The sequence below is a fragment of the Papaver somniferum genome, chromosome 6, assembly GCF_003573695.1.
Source record: "Papaver somniferum cultivar HN1 chromosome 6, ASM357369v1, whole genome shotgun sequence".
Lineage (NCBI taxonomy): Eukaryota > Viridiplantae > Streptophyta > Magnoliopsida > Ranunculales > Papaveraceae > Papaver > Papaver somniferum.
The window spans coordinates 41,137,380-41,162,551 of NC_039363.1; the positions used below are offsets into that span (position 1 = coordinate 41,137,380).

General features: G+C 34.4%; 1 long non-coding RNA gene across 5 annotated transcripts; it reads right to left on the minus strand.

Annotated features, from left to right (window-relative positions):
- Positions 1-16,256: 16,256 nt before the first annotated feature.
- On the minus strand, positions 16,257-19,834 carry LOC113287378. 5 transcript variants are annotated; one of them, XR_003330018.1, is made up of 4 exons: positions 19,382-19,834; positions 18,885-19,031; positions 17,788-18,789; positions 16,257-16,818 (listed from the first exon to the last, which is right to left on the minus strand). It is a non-coding gene; the product is annotated as an uncharacterized LOC113287378 (long non-coding RNA). The 5 variants fall into 5 exon arrangements; XR_003330015.1 differs by having other exon boundaries at positions 16,257-17,445; XR_003330016.1 differs by having other exon boundaries at positions 16,257-17,165; positions 17,243-18,789.
- Between the last annotated feature and the right edge of the window lie 5,338 nt (positions 19,835-25,172).

Consider the following 25,172-nt stretch of genomic DNA (forward strand, 5'->3'; position numbering starts at 1 on the left):
AAGCTAAATGAACTATCTAATGGTTCCAGGCCCATTTATGGTTCTACACATTTTCATTATCTAACTTTAACACATATAAAGGTTTACTAATCCAACTGGATTGGTTCTATAGTCCATTAGTAAATCTTATGAAAATCTAAAACACTGTCGAAGGATTCAAAAGTCAATTCGGACCATAAAAGGTCCAAATCATTACACAAGGCCTGATCAATCTGATCAACTAACGGTCCAAGAGGTTAACTAACAGTCAGCGTCCAGGGTTAAGTCAAAGTCCAAGTCTTAGTCAAATCAAATGGTCAACTGGTCAATGATTCAGGTCAATAGGTCAGGGTCAACTGAGTCAGACAGACTAAATCAGTCAGGCCTCTGACTGAGCTTAATGGACTCTGGCCTGAGCCATTACGCAGGTCATAACTCTAATGCATAGACATTATGCAGCACACAACAGGCTAAGACCAAAAATGCATTACTAAATCTCCTTGTAAAATACATAACCAAATCATCTCTTTATCAATATAATTATATCAATCAACAACTACAACAATATATATTCCTCAATTCAATTTCATGAAGAATTTAACCTAAACTATATACAACCATCACTACAATCTAGCAACGTAGTCTAGTTACTCCTATATCTCTATTCGTCGAACCATTGCTTCTGCAATTCTAACTTCAAAACAGCATTCTCTTTGTTTTCCTCACATGTTCGCCACCAACAACTTCACTTGTATCACCATTAATTCAATATCCAACCATTCTTCATATCAACAACAACGACATCACCAATACCTTTCCATATCCAGTTCCCCCCTCAACTGAACTGCCAAACAACTTCAATGTCATCAGCTTCTTCATATTGTACACATCTAAACATCCACTACGGCTCATAATCAAATCATATCCATTCCCTGAATCACACTAATTCAACTCAATTATCCTAACATACATTTAAACTTCAATCCACTCAAACCTAAACAACACCACCTCCTTCCTTAACTCAAGCTGTAACCACTACAACTTCTCTGAAAGTAATTGCATATCAACCACAATTCCAAATTAGTAACCAACCCTAGATTTAACAACCTAGAATCTTCTTCGAATCACCATCAATTTAGTTCAACAATACCACAACCATAACCATCATATATGGCTAGCCAATATCTAGTTCATCTCCAACTTCTGATCACAAGACCCTAATTCTAAATCACCAACAGTAATCCCAATTCACCAATTCATCTTCATCCGAAAACCATTCAGTTAATTCTCAATTACAAATTCAAACCCTAGTTTCTAATTCCTCTCCGCAGAACCTTAAATCATCAATCCAACTTCAATCATGTCTAATCAATTCATCTTCTTCATCTGAATTTTCCCAACTCAAGAACCCCAATCTTCATCTTCAATTCACTGAAACCCTAACACGAAATTCAATTCCTCCTAACAAACTAAAATTAAACTCTATATAAACATTTACACTTCAATTAACTGCAAACCCACTCTAAAAATCGATCAATTAAACATCAAATCATACTAAACATCAAGTCAATCAGAAACCCTAATTTTATTTACCATTTCTCAGCTTTTCCAAAACTCAATCGATAGTCGCATCATCACATTCTCTATCGATTCAACAAACTAACAAAGTTTCTATGAAACTCTCACACAAAAGAACTCAAATCTCTGAGATCGGGATAGATATAGAGGAGAAGAGAAGGAACAGAGAAGAAGAAAAAAGAAGAAGAAAAGAGAAATGAGTTTCTCTTCGATCGGTTTAGGGATAAGACCAACCAAAATTACTGAGGAACCCAGCGCTTTGGATAAGGGCGGCTTAGGTAGGTTTGAAGCAAAAAGACTATTTTGCCCTTCATACTAATGTGATAATTTCTTCTTTGTCTGTTATCCAAATGACACGTTCCTGTAGCCCATCTCGCATAAATTTTCGAGGCCTATCTGACGATACTAGTTTCGTATCTAGATTACTGTTAAATTAATTCCTGCAAATTAACGTTCGTATTTAATTAGTCGAGTCATTAGAGGCTAATTCGTCTCTTGACTGGTCTAATAGTGTTGACGAGCTCGAGGGTCCTTACAGTTTCAAATCATAACTGGCCGTAGTAGCAACCAATAATTTAATGCATGAGGGTCAGTTGGACCTAGTTGGGTAAATGTAATCTTTCAAAGTTTCCATTGATGGCACGATCGAGGTACTATGGGTACTTTCCTCACTCAGAGACAAGTTCTCAAAACTGAAATTTCCAAAAACAGAGCTCTCTAAAGAAGAGTCTTCGATCTCCCTACTTTGACAAAAAGAACTACTAGGTTTTTCACTAATCAGGCGACCTAGATTGTCTTTTTTCCATGCCCGCTCTCTAATATCCTCGGGCATACACTAGAAAAAACAAAACTGAAAATAAAAATCCTCAAAGGAAGGGAAATTCTAAGCAAACACATACAAGGATGACTCCACCACAAAAATCCTATTGATTTTAGGAAACAAAAAGCATGGTGGATCCCTTAGATTGTTTCTAGACCAGCTTATATTCTTCCGCAATTCGTTACAATTTCAGCAAACCTCTTTGTATTCAATATGAATTAAAGTAAGTCAAATAGAAACAGAAAAATCTCAAGGGAGCTTGAATACCCCCGTCTCACTGGAAACATTTTCTTGGGTTACAAAATGACACGCTCAACTTATAGTAATCATCAGGCTAATAGAGTAAGCAATATGTCTTCTGAACGACTTTCCTATTAAGCTCGTTACCCTATCGGTCTCGTTCTAGTCAAAATTTTAAGGCTTAGGTTACGTTTTCCTAAGGCGGGAAAGAAGGAAAGGGTGATGAAATCCAAGTCCTTATCTTGTATTGGCCAGGCCTTGCCCTTTACTAGAAATTAAACCGTATTCAGGTCCTCAACATATGTGCAAACGAAAGTGTCCAGTAAACCCGTTGACAGGGGATTCACGTGTGTTTAAAAAAACTTACCTCCCGTTCCAGATGAGGGATGAACCGCTGAAGTCGACTCGGTACACCGACTTCTATGTCAGTGTACAAACCCAAGGGGCCGAGACAGTATCGTTAATGTCGTCTTTTCCTGTGCAGTTTAATATTTAACTACCCTTCTGTAGGGTTTAAAAATAAAATAAATGTACAAATATCCAAAGTCTAAAAAGAAAGTCCATAAATAAAGTGCAAAAGAAAAAGAAAATTACAAAAATAGAAGATTCCTAATACAATGTCTAAAAAGAAAATCTAAAATAAAATAAAATTCCCTTTCTCCTTTCTCCTTTTTTTTCTTTTTCTCTTCGTTGTTTCGTTTGTCTTTGACTCCAATTCTATAATTGATCACCAAACTCTTTGGCAACTTTTTTTTTCCGCTCCAAATTCCAAAATCTATAGTGAAAAGACAAATATCCAAAAACGTAAAATAGAACAAATAAAAATAATAAAAACAAAATCCTAAAAAATAAATCTAAAACCTCTAAACCTAAAGACGTCTGCGTCAGCGGCGCCAAAAATTGATTTAATTTTGTAAAGTGGTAAGTAATATGGTTCGTTGAAACTTTTGAAGGTTCTCGATTTTAGAATTAATTTTAATACTAAGATAAAGAAAATTAAACAAAGTTGATGTGGAAAATGTTTGAGAGTTCTGAGGCTAAGGATTCACCAATATTTATGTGATTGAATATTATTTTTTATCATGCAATTCTAGACAATATAGCTCCAATCAAAATAAATTGTGATTCTAAATTATTAGATTTTCAAAACATCAATTGCTAATCGCAAGCATGAAGCACCAAAAAGCCGTAAACTAAGCATCCTCCACCAAGAGAAAACACAACTAATTAATAAAAATCATTTACTTAATTTTTCATTCGGTGCAAATAATCATAAAAGAATTGCATAAATTAATTTAAATAAATTTACCGCATAATTATCGAAAGAATGGCTTCCTCCGTCGCCCCAGATATTGGGTTTAGCTCCACATGTTGTAGGCACACTCAAGATAATTTTTCATTGCTCCAAGTGTTTATAAATGATGAAAAGGGGAAAAATTGATGAAAATCGGAAATTTGCAACGGTTTTAAATCGTTGCAAGTCCACTGTTACAATAACTATTATAAGAATGTGCAGCTGTTACTATTCGCCTATCGCTGAAAAACTCTTACAAAAGGTAGGCATAAACCACTGTTTTTCTACGACTGTCTCGAACCATATAATGTTCTTCGTGTAGCAGCAGCAGAGAATTCTTGTAAGTTAATTTCCTTCACCTTGTTCTCCTCTAGACTTCTCAAACACCTTATATATACTCGCAAGACCAAGAATAATTCCTAATAACTCAACAAAATCTCCCATAACTCGAGAGTGATGAAATATCTTTTTGAGAATATTTTCTTCCCTAAATTATCTCCTCACGCGTTCATCTTATCCCAGCACGCTCCCAACAGGTTCATACACCATCCTATAAGTGGTTAAACACGCAGCAAGCACGCGAAAACCTCTCAATCACACATACAAAACTCATGATGAATAAACGAAACCCGAGATACCATGTTTTCTTCCACGCGAGAATCTAGCTAATTTTAAACGAATCAAACGACTATTCCATGCCTGTTAATCTCAAATCAAGTCATCCCAAACAAATTCAGCCGTTGAGTCTCATTGAATCCCATCCAAAGTGTGAACCCTAATTCTGACCCGTTGACTACATTTCCCCCAGCCTAGTTCTGTGTTCAAATGAAGAAGATGAAGGGTGCCCCTTATCCTCGACTGGGGTCCCTATAAAACTTGCCCTGGGGGTGCAAATAATAATTTTTGGGTGCGAATAATAATTCTCTTGGGTGCCTTTATCAAGTCCTCCGGGTGCCTTTAACACTTTTCTGGGGTGTCCTGAGTAATTTTCTCCGGGGGTGCGAAACATCATTTTCCAAGCAACATTCTCCATGAGAGCTTATTCCTTGAAAATACTTAATATAAGTTTATTAGAGAAATAATGAGTCATAACTAATGTAGTTATGGGTGAAAATTTGTCGCACTTACGTGCTTATCATGACAGAGGGAAAGAGGGACCAGTCGTGGTGGTGCGCAGACCATCCATTGTAAGAGTGAGACCATCCCTAATTATTTTGTATTTTGTTGGTTCTCCTGACACTATTTCGTAGATATGAATCTCGACCGAAATACCTTGATTTTGATATAAAGATCAAAATTGTGAAAATATCAACATAATAATATTTTAATGGATTAGAGAGGATTGGGGTCGGCCAAGATGGTAGCGGGACTATCCCAGATTTCTTTGCATATCATATGGTCTTTGAATCAATATCTGATAAGATTTGGTAGAAAGACCAAAAAGAGTTTAATAGGAAGAGGAAACCACAATAATAATAATAATAATAATAATAGAACTATAAATACGGGTAGCTAGTGAAGTTGTTCATCCACGTTCATTGCAGGTTTGATGGCTCTAGGAGGTCCTAGGTCATTGACGGCGCAATACTGCAGAATTTGACATGGAAGGTGGAGTTAGCTTGCCCCCTTGCGATATAATCAGTCATTATAGTGTGTGTATTCATCTTTAAAACCTTTTTTACGCACAAATCTAGTTGTGTATATTTGTTGCATAGGTTTAGATTGTATGTATTCCCTGCATAGATTTACTTTTGTATATGTTTGGATTTGCAGACCAACATTTTTTCTGCACAGATTGAGTTGTGCATATTTCTTGTGCAGATTTAGGAAGGCTTGTGTTGTAAAAACAAAAAATGATCGTACATATTGGCTGCACAGAATAATTATACATGTGTATTAGCCGCATAGAACAATGTGCATATTAGATGCACAAAAGGGTTTTAAGGTTTCATATTTATGCATATTGGGCGCGCAAATAGGTTTTGAAAGTTCACATTTACTCCCAATAAGTCAATATGAAAGCTACTTGTGGTTATGAGGATGGTGTACGACAACCACCTTTCTCTTCAATGATATTGTATGTGACCCTTCTTTTTATTATATATTTTTATCTTACGAAAATCATTCTCATATGAGTTTGTTCGATCATTCTTATATTTGTGTCGAGCAAAGTATCTTTGTGCCTGTGCAGATTGTATAAATCACAACTTGAAGAGTTATTCACTGTGGATAATACCTGCATTATAAATTAACTCGTGTGGATAATACCTGTGCACAAGTTTCCCATATCTTTATAAAACAAATTTTATTTATTCGACAAATTGTGTATATTTTCTGCACATATCTGTTTATGGACAACATCTCTTACATCTAGTTACAATTTGGATATTTATAATTTGGTTTAATATCTCAGATATTCAAGTTATTGCTTGTAATCTTTTGTCATTCTCGTGGAAAGTATCACAACTTTTATGAAACACTCAGATCAAGACTTTTATCATGGAACAAAGAGGTACAATTTAAATCAGTTGTTACTTTTTGAGTGGTTGAGCCATCAAATAAGAGCGTTATATGAAAATAATGCAAATTACATATAAAGGAAGTGGTCTTTTATGCGTATGACTTTACGTTTTGAGTTATTGATTTATTGCGCATATTATATGCACAAATCTACTTGTGCATAATGGTTGCACAAAATTAATTTAGAAGACTTTGTTCAGCAATTGTTCCGTTTAGAGTCTCCTCTTGTTGCAAATGAGTTTTACGAAAGACAACTAGTCAAACGGAGCGTTGTGACCAGCTCCTCAAAAAAACAGGATTTAATTGATGTTCTTCTTTTAAGGGATGAAATCTATAAAATATAAAGTAGGGATACAATAGAGGTTGCACCTAATTATACCCTTGTAAGCCAACAAGATAGTTGAAGGAGGATATATGAAAGTGTACAGATGTAGATAAATCTGATATGACTAAAAAAAATTGTTCTTGATAGTAGGTTTACCATGTTCTTTTTGGATTTTTTTTTAATAATGTTCATGTTTTTTTGTACATGTGTCAAACTCGATCGTTAATATAGAAAATCAAGTGACCAACCCGTTTGTATGTCTGAGGTCTTGTTTCAAATTCAAATCCACTTTCTAGATTCCTTTTTATTGTAATTTTATTTTCTGTCGATTATGGTTCATACACATATCTGGTAATTGTATACATTTACTTTACTTTAAAAAACTTAGATGTTTAAAACCAAAATGATGAAAGAGCAATACTATAGAAATATGAATATTGCATGCGTACGAAAATATCAGTGTAGTTAATAACCGGCCATCAACATTCATGAGAACCTACAGGTTTCAGAGGCCATAAACTTCGTACATATTTTCTGCACATATGGGCGTGCTCATATTTTATGCACAAATTGAATGTGTGTGTATTTTATGCACATATAAATTCTGTGCATATTTCTTGCAACCTATGTATCTCTTATTATGTATTTCACGGAAACCATCAATTCTTGTAACATACTAGTTTTACCCCCCCCCCCTAAGTTCATGTGATATTAACACATTTGAGTAGTAAAAATAACAACACTAAACTATCAGTAAACAGAAAATGTAGATATTTTCAGTTATTAGCATGGTAAAAGTGGCGTTGATTATCATTAACACAAATAATTTTAAATTAAACAAAAAAAACACACAAATTTATATTTCTTCACATAGCTATAGTTATGTTGGTGTTTCACGAAGTTTCTTTCTAACACTACGACCATGAGCAAAGAGTTACACAACATAAGTAGCAAATTCGGACCATTCATATCATCAATCCTTGAGTTATACATGATGGGAACAAAATATTATAGCATGAAATGACTAATTTCCAATAGAATAAGACAGGCAAATAAACTTTGGACTTCTTTATTTACGATAAATTTTGCATTCTCTGTATGTTTAGTCTACATCCAGAATAAACATGTGAATGTATCAATATGCAAATAAATATATCATCTTGGAATTTCTTTTTACCAAATTAGGGAAATATATATAATAGGGAATTCACTAGACCACTAACAATAAGAGGTGACTGGTGAGCAACACTTTAAAACCAAATATACAAATCCAGCACAGTAAGGTACAAACTAGTATCCAAATATAAACTTTTGTTCATTCTTCATCTAGTGAACGGTAAAATTGGGGCTGATTTCGTGTGAGAACGCAATGATTTAAACCCATTTATAAAGCAAAGTTTACAAAGTGAAATGAGTAGCACGTGGATATGCATACAGATCGCCATAATATGAATTTTTATTATGATATCCCGTCTTGACTGAAATAAGATGGGTAGATATGCTCTAGATTTTTATCTTTGCTACTTTTCTTCTCATTTAAGTAAGGTGGGTGTTCAAGCATCCCGCTTTCCCATACTCCCAATGTACCTCACTTCCTTTAGATCATGGTATAAATGAAACTATAAGGCATTTTTAGCCTAGAGTTTTTTTTGTAGGTATCTAATTATAAATGCATACGCAATGTTTGTAGACATTTACAAAAGATTAGACCGGAAATTTCCGAATATTACAATATTAACATCAAACTTCAGGAAACCTTCTAGTATTTTTTTTTTATGCAATTGCATAAGAAGTAATGAAAAATGGAAAATAGTATTAACCTCCCAACCTAATAAAGCGGGTATCTAAACTCTGTAATATACAAGCAACAACATAAGTTTCCACAAAGATAGCCTAGACGTCTCATACTTGATCTTGCCTCCTGTACATATAAGAAAGGTCTCACTATGCAATATAACCTTATGCCGACCTATCCCTAATGGTCTCACTAAAAAAAAACAGTTGTCACAAAAACCATGTGTATATACCTGATGAGCACGAAAGTGCGACGCATTTTAACCCATAAATACATTAGCGAGGACTCATTATTTCTCTAATAAATTTGTTTTAGTTATTTTTGGAAGAATAAGCTCTTGTGGAGAATTGGCTCGAAAAAATTTTATTTTCACCCGAAGGACACGTGTTATTCGGACTCCCTGTTTTGGTTAAGGGACACCTCAATTACTAAGGGGCATCTTAACGGATAAGGGGCACCTTCCTTACTATTTACACCCCCTTCTTCTTCACGGAATTACCAGATTTTGGCGGGAAAATGACTTTCAAAATACAGAAATTTCAGGGTTGATTTTGGACGTAATTTTATGCGACTTCTTCGTGGATTTTGTTTGATACTAACCTGTTTTAACCAAACAGGGATGGTAAGTGACTTTGAATCGAAGAAAAAGAAGATTGCACACGAGAATATCTTGGGTTTTCGCATGATACCCCGAGTATAACTGAGGTTGCTGTGTGTATGGAGAGGGTTCGAATCAATCTTCCTTGTGTTGTCAGCGTGTGTTTGAAGCATGCAGGATATAAAAAAGGGAAGATGAAGGTACGTGGAAGAGCAAAACAGAGTTTGGAGATTCTGTTGGAGTTATTGTGGAAGATATTATTGGAGACATACACAAAGATTCTGTGGTGATTTTTGGTAAGATTTTGTGTGATTTATTCATGCAAATGGATTTGGATGAAGTTATAGCAGCATAACAGGACTGGTAAGGTGCATAATTCCGAAGAAGGAAAGATATATTCACGATTTTTATAAAAGAGGGAAGAAATATCTCCGGGTTTATGGTTGGGTTTCTGGTGAGTTTTATACGAAACTTAAGTGCATTTAAGAGAGGATATTCTACTAGAATGCATATATTTATCATATCAACAGAGTTTGGGAAGTTTTCAATACAGTTAACGCATGAAGAGAAAGAATAAGGAAATAATCGACGTAAATGGCAGGGGAGTAAAAGAGAATTATTCTGAAGTTAATGGCGAGATTTAATGATTTTGTTGGGTATAAATAGGATGCTTGTTGGTCATATAAGGGTTATGGAGAGTTAGGGGTGAAGTTCTGGTTCATAAAAGAAGTTGCAGACGAGTTCTGCATTTTCAGGGAAGAAGAAGAAGAACGGACTTCCTGAGTCAGTCGCAAAGGAAGAAGAAGAATATTACGTCCACGGACTGTCTCAGAGAACTGTCTTTTATAAACAGTACTCGTTACAGTCCGTTTGGCACGCTTAATTTGAATTTGCAACAACTCTTGTAACAGTGATTTTTGTGACGCCAATACAGCATTGCAGATTCATTGTATTACTGGTCTTTCTCAATAAAAATACCATTTGAGCTATGAATTATATTTTTGAGTGTGTTTTTATCATGAGAAGCTAGACCCCTACACTGGGTCGATGGAGGAATCCGAATTTCATACATGGATGAATTTATTTTATTGTCTATATGACTTTTGCACTAATTAAAATAGAATTATGATTTGAATTAAGTGAAAAATACTAGAACCCCCTACTATATGGGTTCAATATATAGAAGCCCCACTAAATGGATCATATATTGTCAACTCCATACTTTCAGAAAATGATATTACTAGGCCCAAAACATCAAATTTTCTTCAGATCTGGCCCATAATTAATTATTATGAATTTTAATAATGGCAACACTACCCTTTAGTATATATACAAGAGGAATATATCAGAAGATATTTCATTTCTTCATTCTCTTTCTCTTTCTTCTCCATCTCTTTCTCTCTCGGCTCCAGCATTTCAGATCTGTGAAGAAGAAGAAGACGAATCGATCCAGTAGTTTTTGCAGCTGATCATCAGTTAATCTTCAAATACGAATCAATCATTCAATCGATTTCATTTGAATCTAGGTTTTAGTTAGTTTTTAAGCTGCATCAGGTTAGGTTTTCGTTGGATCGACTTTTTTTTTGAAGATTTTGAATCGAATCTAAGTTTCAGTCGATTCGAAGCAGCAGAAATCATTTCCGATTAGGTTCATCATTCTTACTTTTCTTAGTTCGATTAATTCGATTAGGTTTTTGATTTTTATTTTGATTGATTTGTTCATATATGAGAAGAAGAAGAACCTGATTTTTTTTTGAATCAATCGAAGATCTTTAATGTAGTTTTAACCCTAATTACTTACTTTTTATGCAGATTCAACAATGGAACTAAGAAGATCTTCAACAGCAGCAGAAATGAATTCGTCATACGAGAAAATATCTGAAAATCAATAAGATTTCTCTCGTTTTTAATTGAATCAACAAGTTTTAAATCTAGGTATGCGTTTAGGATATTGTTGTTTCTGTTGTTTTTGTTGTTGTTGTTGACTTGTTTTTGTTTTTATTTGCTTATCTCGCCTACACATCGTTTGATTGATGAATCTGTGGCAGTGTTGGTGGTGGATATGCAGGTTCTGGTGGAAGATGAGGAGGTTGTAGTGGTTGAGTTGGTGGTATTGGAGAAGTTTTGGAGGAGGATCTGAAGTCAGTGGTAAGTAAGCTGATTCTTTCTTTCTTATTTGACATAACTTGCTTTATTTTCAACATTTTTTATGAATAGATGTATTTTGTGTACAAATTTATAGCAATATGACATGTTTTGTGTTGTTTCATTAATTTTGTATTATGTGTACAAATTTATAGCAATACGACATGTTCTGTGTTGTTTCATTAATGTGTATGGATAGTTTGATACTTAGAAATTACTGTGCAAGTGTATGAGTCTTAGAATTCTGATGCACAACATGTGTAACTTGCGTCTACACATCCAAATTTCATGTGTAACTTGCGTATACACATGTATAATTTGCGTATACACATGTGTAATTAGGAGTTACACATGCTAATTGAATGTGTAGCTTATAGTTACATATGTGTTTTCATTGAACTGCTGGATACACATGTCATATATGGATGTGTAATTCTCAGTTACACTAGTCAGGTGCATGTATAACTCCTAATTACACATGCTAAGCAAACAAAAGCACCCAATTGTTGAGACAAAAGCAATTGCAGGAACTTTCCTCCCCCCATTATTGAGACATTACTTCCAAAACACCCAAGGTCTTATCTTCGTGTAATTTCTAGTTAGTGGTGGTGTTTTGGTATGAAGCTAAGAGGTTTAGTATGGATAATTTGTATTTGGAGTTAGTGGTGGTGTTTTTGTATGAAGCTTTAGAGGTTTGGTATGGATGTTGGAGCTGTGTTAGACACTGTAAGTTGGATCTACTTTACATTCTGTTTGTCTTAGTGGTGGTGTTTTGGTATGAAATATATTTTTATGCACATCATGTTTTAAATATGTTAGCCATCTATAATCTCATCTTTTATCGACTCTGAGAAGGATATCATGTGATTTCTATAACCATATCCTTGTTTATCAGTTTGCAGCTATGTGTACTCTACGTGACAGTCTGCGTGTTTAACTAGCATTGGTAGACTATGGATGTGTAACTAGTAGTTACACATGCTAATTAAATGTGTAACTTATAGGTACACAAGCTAAATGGATGTGTATCTACTAGTTACACATGTTAATTAGATGTGTAACTATAAGTTACACATGCTAATTTGATGAGATATGCATATACAGTTCTTAGAAACTATTGAATGGTGCTGGCAATAATTTTGATTATTTTATTTGTTCCTGAATTTTTCTTTTGTAGTGGATTGACTACGTTAAACTACATAGAGCTTGCTTAATTGTATCAGAAGTGCAAGGATGAAGGTTTGTGTTTCGATTTTTAAATGCCAGTACCTTTTGTTATTTGTCTGAAACTTTTACAAGTAATTCACTGGACTTGACTGATAGACTAGCTTTGGCACTTGATATCATCACATATATTGACATATTTAAACTGAACCAAGAATGATGTTCATGTGAAACCAATCCTTTTTTAGCTGTTTGCTCCTGGCCTGTAGTTGTATGTTTTATTTGATGTTTGTGAGTCTTCGTTTATATCTGAATAGGTACTTCCTTGGCCTTCTACAACTGAAGTATCTAGTATTCATGTATTGGAGGTGATTTGTATATGAGCATCTAGGAAGATGCTGGAGTGACTACCAGAGCCACCACACCTTATATGACATGTGTAACTGTTGATTACACATTTCATATGCATGTGTAACTCCAAATTACACATTTTATATGCATGTGTAACTCCAAAGTACACATGCATTTTATGTGTACTAGATGATTATACATGCTTGTTTATGAGTGTTAGTTAGCTGATTATACATATGCTATGATTTGATGAAATTTGTAGTGGAAGGTATGCTGATCTTTTGTAATGAAATGGTACTGAACAGGTTATGGATGTGTTGATTTAAGAGTATGAAAGTTCATAGAGAGCTGTAGGAGTGTGCAAGTTGTACAGATGCAGATTTGGCATTGGTTTGTAATGAACGAGTATTGTTATTGCTATCATATAGCTCAGGTATGCACTGGTTGAAGAATCAGAATGGTTTGAGTTAATGATGCTCAGGTAGATTTATGTTAGGAGTTAACATTACATGTACTGGTGCAACTACAGTTAAGACAGTGGTATGGAATAGAGGAAATGAAGCTGGCTGGTGCTGAGATTTGTACTCAGTTGGTGTTGGTTGCAGTTGCAGGACATGGGTTCCGATGGAATTGATATGTGGTAAGTTATGGCCTGAGTCTGAGAACTCAATATTGCATGCTAGATGCATGTTAGGATAAACAGGTGCAGACTATGGATGTGTAACTAGTATTTACACATGCTAATTAAATATGTAACTTCTAGGTACACAAGCCAAATAAATGTGTATCTACTAGTTACACATGCAAATTAGATGTGTAACTTATAGTTACACATGCTAATTTGATGGGATATGCATATGTAACTTATAGTTACACATGCTAATTTGATGGGATATGTTATAGTGGTTATATTTATGAAATTGAGAAAAGAACATCAAGTCCTAGTAGTAGGGAGTAGTAGTGGATGCAGATTAGACTAATTAGATGCAGGTTATACTTATAGTTACACATAATAATTAGATGTGTAATTTCTAGTTACACATGATGATTGTATGTGTAACTTATGCTAATATACATGTGTAACTATTGTTTACATGTGTAACTACTGATTACACATGCATTTTGTTTTCCTGGGTTCATATCTATACCCTGCTGAATCAGTTGTGTGATCATTTTTTGCGATACTAATGTGCTAGCACAAGGTTCCCAGGTGTTTGTATTATTTTGCCAGTATAATTACTGTATGAAGCTTTACTTTCTGTTGCTTAAAATGTCCTTTGTCATCGATAATATGAAAATGGCTTAGGTACATCTAGACTAGCGCTGTAAAACGTCTTTCTGTTAATACAGTGCTAACAACGTCTTTCTGCTGAAGCAGTGATATCTTAATTAAGAGCTTCTCATTCACTTGCAAGGTTAACTGTATTATTTTATGACTGGTAATTGCTTGATAGTCACCTCTCGTTTTTGCTAGTGTTATTCATTTAGAGATGAATTTGCTGATTTTATGTTGACATATCTAAGTCAGATGCATGTGTAACTCCTACTTACATAATTCAGATGCATGTGTATCTGCAAGTTACACATGTTAATTAGATGTGTAACTTTTACTTACACATACTGATTTTGGGTACACATATCAATATGTATGTGTAACTCTTAGTTACACTAGTCATATGCATGTGTAACTGCTAGCTACACTAGCCAGATGAATGTGTATCTCCTAGTTACACATGTTATATGCATGTGTAACTCTCAGTTACACAATTCAGATGCATGTGTAACCGCTAGCTACACTAGTCAGATGCTTGTGAAACTGAAATATACATTGTTTTATGTACTGTTCATTTTAATCGTATACATACTGATTGCTTGTTGTTATATTTCAGGTTTTAGATAACTTCATAAAAGCTAATTGCTTAAACGTGGTAATGGTCTCGCTGGAACTGGAGTTGACGCTGAATACACAAGTCAGATGCATGTGTAACTCTCAGTTACACTAGATAGACACATATGTAACTCTCAATTATACTAAACAGATGCGTGTGTAACTTCTAGTTACACATGCTAAGAAATTATTGTAAATGAATATTAAAGTAATAACTTTTTTTTTTGTGTTTTTTTTTTGATGTCTATTTATTTGCATATATATACAAGTGTAACTTTGCATTACACATATCATAAGGATGTGTAACTTCTGGTTACACATGCCATATGCATGTGTAACTTCTGTTTACACCTTCGCACTGTATTTTAATAATTTCGGGCCTAGATTTAATAATTTTGGGCCTAGATTTAAATTTTATTTAATTATGGGCTTGACAATATGCATAAGGGTATCAAGGTCTTTTAAAAACTCGGGGCCTAGATTTAAACTTTTTTTAATTAAGGGCCTCATATTATGGGTTATCCATGGGTTGGGCCTGAGCCTAATTTCCCCTTGAATTAATTAGTTATCATTTTATTTGATGGGTCATACTTGCTAAAATGTTTGATGTCCCGTGCTTACGATTTATAACTAATGTTTTGAGAATCTATCTTGGCAAAAATAAGAGTCCATGTTATTTTATTTATTGAGCGATAAATGTTGAAATTAAATAATTGAAACTTATGTTATGAATTCGGTGGAATCCTAATCCCAGTATCTCTCGCTTTTGCTTTTATTTACTATTTTCATTAAACCTTTAAATTTAACCTTCACAAATCTTAGAGTTCGAATTTATTACTACAACGACAATCAAAAACATCTTCAATATCTGCACATAAAAAATAGTATGCATATTTTCCGTACAGCTAAAAAAGTGTGCATATTGCCTGAACAGAAAAAACAGTGTGCATATTTGCCACACAACTAAAAAAGTGTGTGTATTGCATGCACGAAAAAAAAAACGTAGTACATATTTTCCCCACCTTCGGCGAAATAAAACACTATTGCGTAATCGATTATCACATTCAAACTCTATTACACTTACAATTGCCTATTTCCTCCGATCCATCAAAAAATTAACCTGAAACCAACAAAATGAAACTAGTACAATCAAATCTAGTAATAAAATCATCAAATTAGGTAATGCAAAACGTGAGTATTTACCCATATCTGACCACTATTGAAACAAATTGAAGTACAAAATCAAGAATAAATATCGAAATAGAAATTATCAAATTCAAAATCGGAGAATCAACAACAAAAAGCAACATAAAAAAAACATGAGAAAAATCAGTACTCAGTTTTACCGAAATCAAAGAAAATAATCGAAAACAAAAATTGGTAACATAAAAATTGATAAAAGATGTTAAAGAAGAAATTAATACTGTAACCGCAGGAAACCCTACAATACACCCAAATATTCATTCTACGGACTCTAACGGAACATCAGAGATTTATCAAGTCAAGTTTCAGAACCAAGTAAAAAATCTAAAGAACACAAGAGATTTTTGTGGTACGATGTTAAGACCTACATCCACATGGGTAATTTCATTACGATTATTAGGGGAATACACAGTTATGAGTTCATACAACTAGGTCGTAACAAAACTCTCTCACAAAGTATGCCAAAAACCCTAAAAAACTCAACCTCCCCTTCACTGTTTTCTTTCCCCTTTTATAAACAAATTACAAAGTGATTTACAACTCATTAAGTTCTCATCTTCGCTCGTCAATGCTTTACTGTAGCTTCTGCGGAAGGATTCATGTTCGCTTTCTGATTTTGCCAAGATATCCTTCGCTGAAGCAATTGTCACCATCTTGTGCTTCACCAGATAAAGTCATGCCAATTGTCATGTCACTCCTCAGACTGCTAAATTAATCGTATCGAGTCTTTTGCTTCGTCTATTAAATGCTCAACCACCCATTCACACTTGATCATCGATCTTCCTATGACAGGATGAAGATAACTATCTAGAAGCAATTCAGCAGCATAAGAATCAAAGGCATGAAATGATGAAGAATAGGCATTTACTGATGCAAGGAAACTCCTCACTTTACTGTTCTCTACCACCCCATTTTGATCTGTTTGTGACACAAAAGGAAAACAACCAAGCAATTTTTTTTAGAAGAAGCAAGTGAGACCTGTCAATAGCAAATGTGCCAACCACAGTAGTGACGCAGCCAAAAAGGATTTCAATTACTCGGTAGAGTTTTATAGTGATTAGCTTTACCAATGCATTTGCATACCAACAAAAATGAAAAACCAACAATGCATTGACGAATGTAATAGCGCTATGCTAGGTTTATATATAAGATAAACAAAACATGAGAAAAAAAACATGTTCCCTGCGATAAATACACCTCTAAGTCTCACACCACTGTTTTTTCCTTGTTTCTAATGTAATGTTTTCCAATGCCGTCAATAAAACCTGCACGAATGTTCAATTAAACTTACAGAGTTGTTAAAAGGTTCGAAAGAAATTTTCTTGATCAGATAGAAGAGTACCCATGTTTAAGCAGTTTTTTCTATGTGATGACACATAAAATATCACTACGTGTATTCTTTAAAAGAGTAGGCCGCTGCCACGTTTCATCATCTCTACTGAATAGTAGAGCTTTCAGCTTTGGAATCCGTATGCTGAAGAGTGAAGATCATGCCTCTTTAGAGAGAGGGATTTCTCCATTTTCAACGGAAATGCCATAATTAAGCTAAAATAAATAACACCAAACAAATTTATTTCATCAAATAAAAGATTGAGATACATAACTAAAGATTAAGCTAACCATCTTTCTTCTGCTTAACTGTTAGTATCTCGAAGAGACTAAAAGGTTAAGCTTATCATGAATTCACAATTACATCAAACACAACATTATGATATATTGTTAACGATCTAGCTATACTCCCATATTTAGTCTGAAATTCACTATCAAAAATAAAGTAAGGAAAAGAAATAAAAGATTTCCCCTCAAATAAAAGTACATCTTTTGAAGACCACAAATTTGAAAAATTAGCATAAATTTTAGTCTGTATTGACATAAAATGTAACTTACAGATATTCTGGAGACTGTGCATTGAGTTGTTGTTATGTTTTCTTTTCATTTGATTTTTGTGTACTGAACCATCTTTTTTCACCCCCATTTTGTCTGAAATTTGCTCCTCCACCTTATACTCTTGAGCAAGCGGCCTCAAAATGTACAACAAAATATGCAAATACATTCAAGATTTCAAGGGTACATTTGAAATGATAAAGGAGTTGATATCAAACAGAAGCATAAAATCTAGTCAAATTTTATAACTAAAAGGGAACAACTCCAAACGTTGACTTGAATGTCACTCAATTTGAATACAGCCTATTCTGCAAAAGCTTGAATAAAATGCAATTTGAATGATCAATCTATGAGTATCAGTATCCCTTGGATCTGTTGAATTAACAAATAATAAATGGATTAAAAAAAAAAAAACTTAACAGCTGCTTGAAATTTGAATTTCTGAGCTAGGTATCATAAATAGTTGTTACATCTTCGTTAACGAATTTTCTCAAGTAGGCATTTCCATCATTCCTTCCTCTTCATTGGTATGCTTAAACATATAAACTTCTTTAAAACTGTTGTATAGTGTTGAATGCTAGAATCCAGAGTCCTCACGGAAGCGACGAAACCCATGTCTAAGAGAATTGATGGATTTAGTTTACAAATGACTTTCTTTTAGCCCCTCACCTATATGTAACAAAATTTAATAAAATGTTAAACTACTGATTTCTTACCCATAATTTTACTATAATGTAGAGATGTCTTTAAATCCATCAAAATCTTTTTCATAGCGGACAACATTTTCCTGAAACAGGAAAACTGGCTGATTTTAAACCCTAGACAGAAGAAAATTTTAAAGCAAGCAAACGATTTTGAAGAGCGAACCATAACAAAAATCTATCAAAGAACATATATCATTTGAACAAACTGTAATAAAGTTAGAGCATAACCCGGTTGTTTCAATAAGTTTCGTGAAAACAGATTAAATAGCTTCTTCAAAGACTAGAACCTTCATTTTGAACCCTGAAAGAAGTATGAAATGAAAACCAAAATCGTAACTCCAATTATCAACTTATACAATTTCAATAGTGGTAAGGCAAAAGGTTAAGACATCTTACTGGAAATTTATACGTCCAGCAAATTCGCGATACTAGCATAACTTGTTATATAAGATAACAACTTTAAATTCAACTTAATTGCCGTCTCCAGGAGTGTGAGAGACAAAATTTGTTTTGCTCTCAGCTTTCAACCCTTCCAAATGAATACTGTAACCACCCAAAAATAAAAAAAAAAAAACTTAAATTAGATAAAAGAATGACTATGATTGCAAAGAATTGTCCAAATTTTGCAATTAACACGGTGACAATGGAATAAGTATGAAAAACCCTTGCCTACAAATCAGTACCTTGTAGCTAAAATTTCTACCAAGGCCTACAATTCAGGCTCAGAGAAAGAGAAATGATATAATGAACGCACCCAAAACCTAAATCAGTATCTCGATTCCGATAAAACAGTGAGACTGGTTTTTCTGGTGTTTATTAATTGTTTTTGATGGCAGTACAGATAAAAGGCTATGTAATCACACCATCGAAACGGAAAAGATAATAATTAGTACCTTCTTTCATTAAACAAATTACAGATGTTGCAACACCACTTTTTTCCTCCAGAAAATCAAACATAAGAGTTCACAGGCATACGATATTTTGTACAAAAGACGGATCCAATCGGTCCAAGGTTATACGTAGTCACATCATGGCTACAACAACTGATATTTGATATATACCTGGAGGATACTTGAACAACCATATCTTTAATATATATGTAAACAACCATCAAATAGAGCATAAGAATTCACATACACGAGACATTTCCTAAAACAGGCAATTCCAATTGGTTCAAAGTTATCCGTCTATCATCTAAGGGAAGAAACTCCTCTTCGAGAACAATCAATTGAAAAATGAAAAGGGAGGAATTGAATTTGTTTTTTTACAATATAAATCACATTTGTAGGTTGCACATCAATTTAGAAATCCTAATCAGCCTATCACCTCCCGCACTCACACCACAACCGTCGATTCAAGCATGGATAGGACATCGGCTTTCAGAAGTGGTACACGGGCATTATATAAATAAAGAGAAAATTGCACCGATCTTTCAGAAATTATAATGTAACTAAAATCTCTTTTTTCCAATTGAACCAATGCCTCCTATACATTTTCCATTTGTATGGGCTTTCTTCCAAACTCAAACAAGTTGAAGTATTTCGCTAAGCAAAGATTCTTATCCCACATATTTTTCAATCCCATATCCATACATAGGGATTTATGGTGCCGCGTCAGGATCAACTTAGCCTATCCGTCCTTGAGATCCAATTCATGTAGGTTGCTACTTTATACTAACTGGGATATTAACATATATCATGCCAGGGCTTGCATCACTCTCATCTACAATGTTTTACAGTAGTCTAGATATAGAATCCGCAGCCCCATTGGCCACCTAACAATCATAACTGCTACTTCCCAGCGATCCCCATCTTTAATAATTACTTACATAATAATAATTTATGACTCTCAAGTAAGATTCGGTATGAGATTAGTACCTGAAATCCCTTGTGCAGTTGCCACATGAGCAAGCTTCACTATTCCGTTCACATCACTATTGCAGTAAAAGTTAGGAACCTAATAAAACAATCAAAATCCCACTTCGTAAGAGACTACTGAAACCGCCAATGAACTTAGAAAATTTAAACTCAGTAAGAAAATAAATGACATACCAACTTGCCATCCTTATCAATTACTTGCATTCGCTCATCAACATGAAACCGCCATTGTGCGTCTACCTGCAACAGTGTAATAGTCAGTGTTCTATTATGAAAATTGAATATTTCTAAATAAAACGGTTAAGTAAAGTTGTAACCTAACAGTCTTCCAGAAAGAAACTAAATTACTTCTCTGAAACAAAACAGAAACATGAAGCACGAATAAATATTAAAAAAAAACCGAGTCACTGTAATCAGTTTTAATAAATCATTTAAAGCTTGAGAAATGATGCCTTACTGTTCTACTAAGTTAAAGAATCAAAATATTACATGAAGACTCATCACTTTTCAATACACTATTCCCATAGTTAATTTATTGTCATCCAGAACATGGCAAATGCTCCCATATTAGCCTCTGAAGACATGCAAGATTTCGTGTTTAAAAAAAAAACTGCAAGAGGACTATGAGCTCTAGCCAAAAGGGTTTTGGAAGTTCAAACTTACCTAAATTTGTCGGTGCAGAAGAAACTCTTGAAGACAACTGATGATGCAGGAGCATAATAAACCCATCAACAACATAATGAAAAGGGAAAATTAGGCTAAGGTCCAACCCATGGATAACCTATAGTATGAGGCCCCTAGTTAAAAGAAGTTTAAATCTAGGCCCGAGTTATTAAAAGACATTCATACCCTTTTTTATATTTCCAAACCCCAAATTAAATAAAATTTAAATTTAAGCTCAAAATATTAAAATATACTAAACATGATGTCACAACCATCTTTAACGACCGCCACCACCACCAACCACCACCTCCGACGACCGCCGCCACCAACCACCACCTCCGACGACCGCCACCACCAACAACCACCTCCGCCGGCGACCACCAGCGCCTCCGACCACCACCACCGAAACCACCACCAACCACCACCTCCGTCGTCGGCGGCCACCACCGCTGACCACTGCCTCCCACCAATAATATATGGATGTGTAATCTGAAGTTACACATGCAACGAGCATGTGTATCCAGAAGTTACACATGGGTATGGCATGAAAGGGTTACACATGTGTACGACATGTGTAAGCAGAAGTTACACATGCATATAACATGTGTATCCAACGGTTACACATCCATATGGCATGTGTAATGAGAAGTTACACATAAAAAAATAGACATAAAAAAGTAAACACAAAAAAATACATGTATTACACTTTAAGATTTACTTACAATAATTTCTTAGCATTAGTTACACACGTATCTGTCTAGTGTAATTGGGAGTTACATATGCATCTATCTAGTGTAATTGAAATTTACACAACACTATGCACACTTTCAACAACATTTATCCTACAGCTACCACCATGACTCATTTCATCATTCTCTACCAGCATCAATTCCTGACAAATCCACTGCAATAGCAACATACATTGGCAACTCTGCACCTGTTTATCCTAACATGCATCTAGCATGCAATATTGAGTTCTCAGACTCAGGCCATAACTTACCACATATCAATTCCATCGGAACCCATGTCCTGCAACTGCAACCAACACCAACTGAGTACAAATCTCAGCACCAGCCAGCTTCATTTCCTCTATTCCATACCACTGTCTTAACTGTAGTTGCACCAGTACATGTAATGTTAACTCCTAACATAAATCTACCTGAGCATCATTAACTCAAACCATTCTGATTCTTCAACCAGTGCATACCTGAGCTATATGATAGCAATAACAGTACTCGTTCATTACAAACCAATGCCAAATCTGCATCTGTACAACTTGCACACTCCTACAGCTCTCTATGAACTTTCATACTCTGAAATCAACACATCCATAACTTGTTCAGTACCATTTCATTACAAAAGATCAGCATATACAAATTTCATCAAATCATAGCATATGTATAATCAGCTAACTAAACACTCATAAACAAGCATGTATAATCATCTAGTACACATAAAATGCATGTGTACTTTGGAGTTACACATGCATATAAAATGTGTAATTTGGAGTTACACATGCATATGAAATGTGTAATCAACAGTTACACATGTCATATAAGGTGTGGTGGCTCTGGTAGTCACTCCAGCAGCTGCAACCATTCTTCAGTATAGCACCAGCCATCACTCTGTAAGCACCATCACCTGCACTTTCTACCACAGCCACCACACTTGTATATTTGACAACTGAATATAGCAAAATCATGAGCATCTTCCTAGATGCTCATATACAAATCACCTCCAATACATGAATACTAGATACTTCAGTTGTAGAAGGCCAAGGAAGTACCTATTCAGATATAAACGAAGACTCACAAACATCAAATAAAACATACAACTACAGGCCAGGAGTAAACAGCTAAAAAAGGATTGGTTTCACATGAACATCATTCTTGGTTCAGTTTAAATATGTCAATATGTGATGATATCAAGTGCCAAATCTAGTCTATCAGTCAAGTCCAGTGAATTACTTGTAAAAGTTTCAGACAAATAACAAAAGGTACTGGCATTTAAAAATCGAAACACAAACCTTCATCCTTGCACTTCTGATACAATTAAGCAAGCTCCATGTAGTTTAACGTAGTCAATCCACTACAAAAGAAAAATTCAGGAACAAATAAAATAATCAAAATTATTGCCAGCACCATTCATATTTTCTAAGAACTGTATATGCATATCTCATCAAATTAGCATGTGTAACTTATAGTTACACATCTAATTAACATGTGTAACTAGTAGATACACATCCATTTAGCTTGTGTACTATAAGTTACACATTTAATTAGCATGTGTAACTACTAGTTACACATCCATAGTCTACCAATGCTAGTTAAACACGCAGACTGTCACGTAGAGTACACATAGCTGCAAACTGATAAACAAGGATATGGTTATAGAAATCACATGATATCCTTCTCAGAGTCGATAAAAGATGATATTATAGATGGCTAACATATTTAAAACATGATGTGCATACAAATATATTTCATACCAAAACACCACCACTAAGACAAACAGAATGTAAAGTAGATCCAACTTACAGTGTCTAACACAGCTCCAACATCCATACCAAACCTCTAAGCTTCATACCAAAACACCACCACTAACTCCAAATACAAATTATCCATACAAACCTCTTAGCTTCATACCAAAACACCACCACTAACTAGAAATTACACGAAGATAAGACCTTGGGTGTTTTGGAAGTAATGTCTCAACAATGGGGGGAGGAAAGTGCCTGCAATTGCTTTTGTCTCAACAATTGGGTGCTTTTGTTTGCTTAGCATGTGTAATTAGGAGTTATACATGCACCTGACTAGTGTAACTGAGAATTACACATCCATATATGACATGTGTATCCAGCAGTTCAATGAAAACACATATGTAACTATAAGCTACACATTCAATTAGCATGTGTAACTCCTAATTATACATGTGTATACGCAAATTATACATGTGTATACGCAAGTTACACATGAAATTTGGATGTGTAGATGCAAGTTACACATGTTGTGCATTAGAATTCTAAGACTCATACACTTGCACAGTAATTTCTAAGTATCAAACTATCCATACACATTAATGAAACAACACAGAACATGTCGTATTGCTATAAATTTGTACACAGAATACAAAATTAATGAAACAACACAAAACATGTCATATTGCTATAAATTTGTACACAAAATACATCTATTCATAAAAAATGTTGAAAATAAAGCAAGTTATGTCAAATAAGAAAGAAAGAATCAGCTTACTTACCACTGACTTCAGATCCTCCTCCAAAACTTCTCCAATACCACCAACTCAACCACTACAACCTCCTCATCTTCCACCAGAACCTGCATATCCACCACCAACACTGCCACAGATTCATCAATCAAACGATGTGTAGGCTAGATAAGCAAAATAAAAACAAAAACAAGTCAACAACAACAACAACAAAAACAACAGAAACAACAATATCCTAAACGCATACCTAGATTTAAAACTTGTTGATTCAATTAAAAACGAGAGAAATCTTATTGATTTTCAGATATTTTCTCGTACGACGAATTCATTTTTGCTGCTGTTGAAGATCTTCTTAGTTCCATTGTTGAATCTGCATAAAAAGTAAGTAATTAGGGTTAAAACTACATTAAAGATCTTCGATTGATTCAAAAAAAAATCAGGTTCTTCTTCTTCTCATATATGAACAGAATCAATCAAAATAAAAATCAAAAACCTAATCGAATTAATTGAACTAAGAAAAGTAAGAATGATGAACTTAATCGGAAATGATTTCTGCTGGTTCGAATCGACTGAAACTTAGATTCGATTCAAAATCTTCAAAGAAAACAGTCGATCCAACGAAAACCTAACCTGATGCAGCTTAAAAACCAACTAAAACCTAGATTCAAATGAAATCGATTGAATGATTGATTCATATTTGAAGATTAACTGATGATCAGCTGCAAAAACTACTGGATCGATTCGTCTTCTTCTTCTTCACAGATCTGAAACGCTGGAGCCGAGAGAGAAAGAGATGGAGAAGAAAGAGAAAGAGAATGAAGAAATGAAATATCTTCTGATATATTCCTCTTGTATATATACTAAAGGGTAGTGTTGCCATTATTAAAATTCATAATAATTAATTATGGGCCAGATC